This window comes from Onychostoma macrolepis, chromosome 16, assembly GCF_012432095.1.
Source record: "Onychostoma macrolepis isolate SWU-2019 chromosome 16, ASM1243209v1, whole genome shotgun sequence".
In the NCBI taxonomy this organism is placed as follows: Eukaryota; Metazoa; Chordata; class Actinopteri; order Cypriniformes; family Cyprinidae; genus Onychostoma; species Onychostoma macrolepis.
The window spans coordinates 17,143,827-17,149,826 of record NC_081170.1 but is presented as its reverse complement, the minus strand read 5'-3'; the positions used below and the strand labels follow the sequence as shown (position 1 = coordinate 17,149,826).

The following is a 6,000-nucleotide window of genomic DNA, read 5'->3' as shown; positions in this document are numbered from 1 at the left end:
GGGATTAAGTCTAAAAAAACTGAAATTCATTTAAGGATAATGGGTAAAGTGTCATGGTCAATCAAGAACAGTCAACATCAAGAAGCCTAGGGGGGAAATGAAAACCGTTTCAGTCCCTGAACAAAGGGGAGCCTTTCTCTGTGGTGCATGCATGCATCTTTGCCAGGACCTCCCTTGGGGTTAAAAGACAAGCATTTACATTAGTTGAGCCTACGACTTGCTCAAAGGGAAGAAGTGAATGAAGGGTCTCAGTGCCAGGTTTTAAAAAAATATATAATTATTTTATTTTAAGACTCTCCAAGTTGATGTATCACCTTAAACCTTAAGCAAGAGGAAACACATTAAAATATCATTAGTTGTTTATTACAATTGCCTTTTTCAAATCTAAAATGTTTCCTGTAACACAGGTAACAGTCCACATTGCTAATTAAGTGTTTACAGTAGGTTACTGTGGTGTGGTTGGCTCCAAAATCGGTTTTGTGGCATTTTTGTCCCTGTACATTTAGCAGCAGTATGGTAACTATGGAATATCTCACAGAACAAAGAACAAGATAGGTGGTGTGGATTGTTGGACCTCTGGGTAAACCGACGTCCTCAAGTTCTTTGACAAGAAACTAAGGTCCAAGACTGCACCCTGCAACAGTCTCAAAGGCATGATGTAGGATGGTCGACAGAATATCTAACAAGCTCCTCCCACAACATCGGCAGCCATTTTAAGGTACGTTCCTTAGATACCATGCGCAAAAAATGCTTCCACACGTTGGACATTGAAATGGAGGCCCCGTAGAACTGGAGGCGGGTCTTTCTCTCCATTCGCAGTCTTCTCATAGGTTCCAGTGGTTGGGTGTCACGAAATATCCCGGGTTGAGCCACATTGTTTGGTGAATGTGCATCGAGTTGTGCTGACATCGAACCTTTAATGACTTTGTTTTAAATAATGAATAGTGTTACAAGCATCTTAAACTTGAACTGAAAGTTTTGGAATATCTTGCGTGCGCATTGCGCAACGGGGAAGGTGCATAGTCGTACAAAGGAAAACGGCAGCAGCAGGAAGCCGAGCACGACGGTGAGTACGAGCAGTTATAAGGGGGAATAAGCTCATAGGGAGAAGCTAATACCGCTTTGCTATGTAATTAAATAGGGTACTATAACACTGGGCATATAATGCACTAGGGCAAGATTTAAAACCAGAATTAGGACGTTGGTTTTCGTTGTTTCTCGGATCGTGAGTTCTTGTTTGTGTGGTCGGACTCCAGTTTTCAAGCATGCAGCCCATTTTGTTTTGTGACGTTGGACTTCCATGTTCCTAGCCAGCCAGCTTAGCTTCGTGCTGTGCGTTTCTCTTTCAGATTGCGCTGTTTGCATTATGTAAACAACTCAAATGGAAGCACGAACGTTTTAAGCATGAACACGGGTGTATTTACACAACGTTACTATACTTGACACCTCTGGTCATTTACTGATTCGTAGATTTTCGTCTTAGTGCCACTTGCATCACTTTAAAACAGCCACCGGGTTGTCACTGTACAGCTAGCCAGGAGGGACTCATACCGCATCGTTTATTGTTGAAGGTTACCATGGTGAACTTATTAAATGTATACAAATATATATATATCACGTTTAAAGAATATATTTATTTTATGTAGTTTACAGAATTAGAAACTACTATGTTTAAGATGTCCATGATAGTGAACAGACTCTATTGTATACTTGTTTTATTCATCTAGTAACAAGTTTTTCCCCTCACAGAAATAAATACTTGATAATGATGTTAGCCTTTCGTTTTACAGAGTGGATGACCAAGGACAAAACAGTGATAACAGGACTGAGTTTGCTTTTGGAATGTGTACTGGCATATTAGGGTGAGTAGACTTTACTAATTTTGTTGGCTGTTTTTAATTATTCACAATATATGGTGTAGCTCATAGAATTTATGGGCGTTTAGTTGCTTTCATGCACAGATAAAGATGAATTCCCCTGATGGGAATGAGAGGAATTATTATTGCATGATCTTATTTTACAAAATAATAGCCATGTGTAAACACTTTGCCTACTGTCAAAGCAGTGCCTTTTTACATTACTGCATATACATTTATATAACATACAAGTTAGTGTATTATAACAGATCTTACAGTAAGGTTACTGGTGGCATACTCACTGCCTGCACGTCACCATGTCATCCAACATGAGCATCACATTTAAGTGACTTGAAAACAGCCATTTGTGTACTTGCCTAGACAACATGGGTTGTTTATATGTTAATATAGATAGTTAATTCATATAATTTGCTGTTCTATTGAATGGTAGTAAGAATACTAAAGCAGTTGTAAACGTGTTAACAAATGACCTTTCCTTCACTGCAATTTTAAAAGTGCACTCAGTAAACTTTTCCTCATTAAAAAAGAAAAGAACATAAGATGAATATTCTAGTATTCATACCAGTAACCTCATAAAAGCTGATGTGTTTTACATTGGGCGGGTTGCCTCGTGGGCTGCCATGTTGATATCACGTGGCCAGCTATCTACTACTTGCTTCACCTCTCTAGTCCACTTATTATAGGACACTTTTGTTCTAGCAATGCCAAAGTCACTTGATTCTCAGAGAATGCATGAACTGATAAAATGAATAGATGTTAAACAGTGTATTTTATCATTTGAATCGTTAATGGAAAATAATTGCTTTAGTGTGCTGCTGTGTCCACAACACAATGTATGTGTTTAAAACCAAGATAGCACCATATTGTTTGTTTTGCTCATTATAGGCATCACTGTTTTATATTTTATGAAAACAACATAGGCCTAACCCTCTATGACTTGTTTCACATCTACTGCATCTGCTATGTGAAAGTATCACTGCAGCAGGCTCATGTTGTGCTCTTACCTGTGTAATGGTATTGTGCTTTTATTAATTATTACAGTTCAGCATATTGATCTTATTTAGACCATGTTGTAAAACACTGTTAATGTTTAGACTACATTTTCAACATGTTTTCTGCCGAGATCGCGATGTGCTACACTGCGAAAATAGTGCCAAAATTCTACCATCTGTGCTGCATCTGTGAATGTTGTAACTTGTAAATATAGGTACCAAAATGAAAATGTGCTGTGGAAGCAGTATTTGTAAAACAGGCCATCATTTGCCACAAACTGGCAAAAAAAAATTTGTCAAAAATATTCGTCATTCAAAAGGAGAAACCTAAACAATAATATACACACACATACGAAACGTAAACAAATCAGCGCATGCTTACCATTTTGAACATCAGTTATGTTGATAACTTTCTTCATTTTAAGTGGCTCATGTTTTTATGAAAATATTCACACATTGGAATGCTTGGGTAAGATCATGTAACATTAGAACAGCCTTCTCTCTGTGCCGCCTTAATTTACTTTACCCGTTTTCATCACTTTCGCTTTAACTCTTGGACACTGGCTCATTCACTAAACTGAGCATCCAATCAGAGTTCTCACAATTGTTGACAAAACTAGCCTGACAGACACTTGCCGCCAACACAACCATAGACTGTAAAAAAGGCCAACGTGTCTCCACTTCCTCTATAGAAAAGTGAAGCCAAAACATTCTCAGTATGACCGCTGTCGTCTTGCGAAAATGACGCCATTTGGAGCCCAAGTCTGTGCAGTAGAGATTCATTTAGAGTCAGAGTCTGCGCAGTAGTTATCGTGAGGTGGAGCCGCGGAATCAAAGTCCTGCTCAAACTCCCGCAGACCCAATCGCAAGCTCACGATCATGACACCACAACCCATTTTTATAGCATCAAATAACTATTTAAAAGCAAACTTATTAGAAAAGTGAACACTTCAACACACATCAGCATGCTGAGAACTACCTAAACTGACAGAAAATGTCTTTGGAAAAAATGTATTTGAGGTATAATTTGATTGTTTTAGATTTAGTCTCATGTTCCCTTCGATTACATGGAGAGGGCGGGGTTTATGACCTGTACTGCATACAGTCACCTGGGGATGATCTAAACGTTCTGGCTTCACTTTTCAAGACTTGTGCGGCACACTTGGACACAACATTGACCGACAGCCGACCGTCGTCTTGGTGTGTCCTGGCCTTTAGACGAGACCACAAGACTTGAATTGGGTGTGACAGATGAGAAAGACATCTAAAATGTGTAGTTGTGAGGGATCCACTAGGTTTGACTAACACTGCTTAAAATATTGCTGAAAGATGACTTTACAATATGGTTCAAAACGTTAAAATTAGATGGTGTTAGGCATCATGATGAACACATCATTACATAATACTACAAAATGTATTGATCTAGGTTAATGTTCATTTATAAATATACCATTGTTCAATATATTACAACTTGAAATTGTAATATATTAATACATCAATTAATGGTGTAAAAGTATTGTTTTTTTTTTTTTGTAATTTATTCAATAACTAATGTAAACAAATTGAACCTTATCGTAAATTGTCAAATTCTTTTCGGCTGCATTTTTTATAAATAATCATATACAGGTGCATCTCAAATTAGAATATCGTGGAAGTTCTTTTTTTGTAACTTATTAAAATTTTGTTTTGATGATTATAGAGCTTACAGCTCAGGAATGTCAAAAATCCAGTCTCTCAGAATATTAGAATATTTCCTAAGATCAATCAAAAAAAGTATTCTCAAAACAGAAAAGTTCAAGTTCTTTAAAGTATGTTCATTTGCATTCAATACTTGGTCGGGGTTCCTTCAGCACAAATGACAGCATCAGTGAGGTGTGGCATGGAAGCGATCAGCCTGTGGCACTGCTGAGGCACTATTGAGCCTTCGGCTCGTCTGTGTTGTTGGATCGACTGTTTCTCATCTTTCTCTTGAAAATATCCCATAGATTCCATATGGGGTTCAGGTCAGGCATGTTGGCTGGCCAATCAAGCACAGTAATATCACGGTCAGCAAACCATTTGGAAGTGGATTTGTACTGTGGGCAGGTGCTAGTCCTGCTGGAAAAGGAAATCAGCATCTCCATAAAGCTTGTCAGCAGATGGAAGCATAAAGTGCTCAAAAACTCCTGGTAGATGGCTGCATTGTCTTTGGATTTGATAAAACCCAATGGACCAACACCAACATAAACTTCACACTGGACTTCAAGCAGCTTGGATTCTGTGCCTCTCCAGTCTTCCTCCCAGATTCCAGACCTTGATTTTCAAATGAAATGCAAAATTGACTTGTATCTGAAAAGAGGATTGGACCACTGAGCAACAGTCCAGTTCTTTTTCTCCTTGGCCCAGGTAAGATGCTTCTGACGTTGTTTCTGTTTCAGAAGTGGCTTGGTAGCCCTTTTCCTGAAGGTGTCTGAGCATGGTGACTCTTGATGCGCTGACTCCAGCTTCAGTCCACTCCTTGTGAAGCTCTCCCAAGTGTTTGAATCGGCTTTGACCGTATTCTCAAGCTTGCGGTCATCCCTGTTGCTTGTGCAGCTTTTCCTACCCAATTTCGTCCTTAGTCAACTTTGCATTTAATATGCTTTGATAAAGCACTCTGTGAACAGCCACCCCTTTCAGTAATGACCTTCCGTGACTTACCCTCTTTGTGGAGGGTGTCAATGATTGTCACCCATTGCCAAGTCAGTAGTCTTCCCCATTATTGTGGTTTCAAAGAACAAGAGATGCCCGGAATTTATACTGTAGAGATGGTCATTTAATGAAACTCAAATGTTAATATTGTAATATTGAGATACTGGATTTTTTACTTTAATGAGCTGTAAGCTCTAATCATCAAAATTAAAACACAACTTTTGAAATGTTTTACTTTACATGTAATGAATCTAGAATACATGAAAGTTTCACATTTTGAAATGTTACAAAAAAAAGAACTTTTTCACGATATTCAAATTTTGAGACAAGTGAATAGCCATAAGAACAAACACAAATTACAAGCATAGATAAATAGAACAATGTTACATATAAAATAAGGTCTGTAGTAGGGCTGCACTATAAATCGCATGTGATTGTCATGCGCATCTCATCAGTAAAGC

General features: G+C 38.2%; 1 protein-coding gene across 1 annotated transcript in view; it reads left to right on the top strand.

The window, feature by feature from the left end:
* The first annotated feature begins 712 nt into the window (after window positions 1-712).
* znf1035 (zinc finger protein 1035) overlaps window positions 713-6,000 on the top strand; it is a 43,266-nt gene continuing 37,978 nt past the window's right edge. Inside the window, exons 1-2 of the mRNA XM_058748228.1 lie at window positions 713-1,066; window positions 1,791-1,862. The gene's annotated coding sequence lies outside the window, so the exon portion shown is untranslated. The remainder of the gene's footprint in view (window positions 1,067-1,790; window positions 1,863-6,000) is intronic.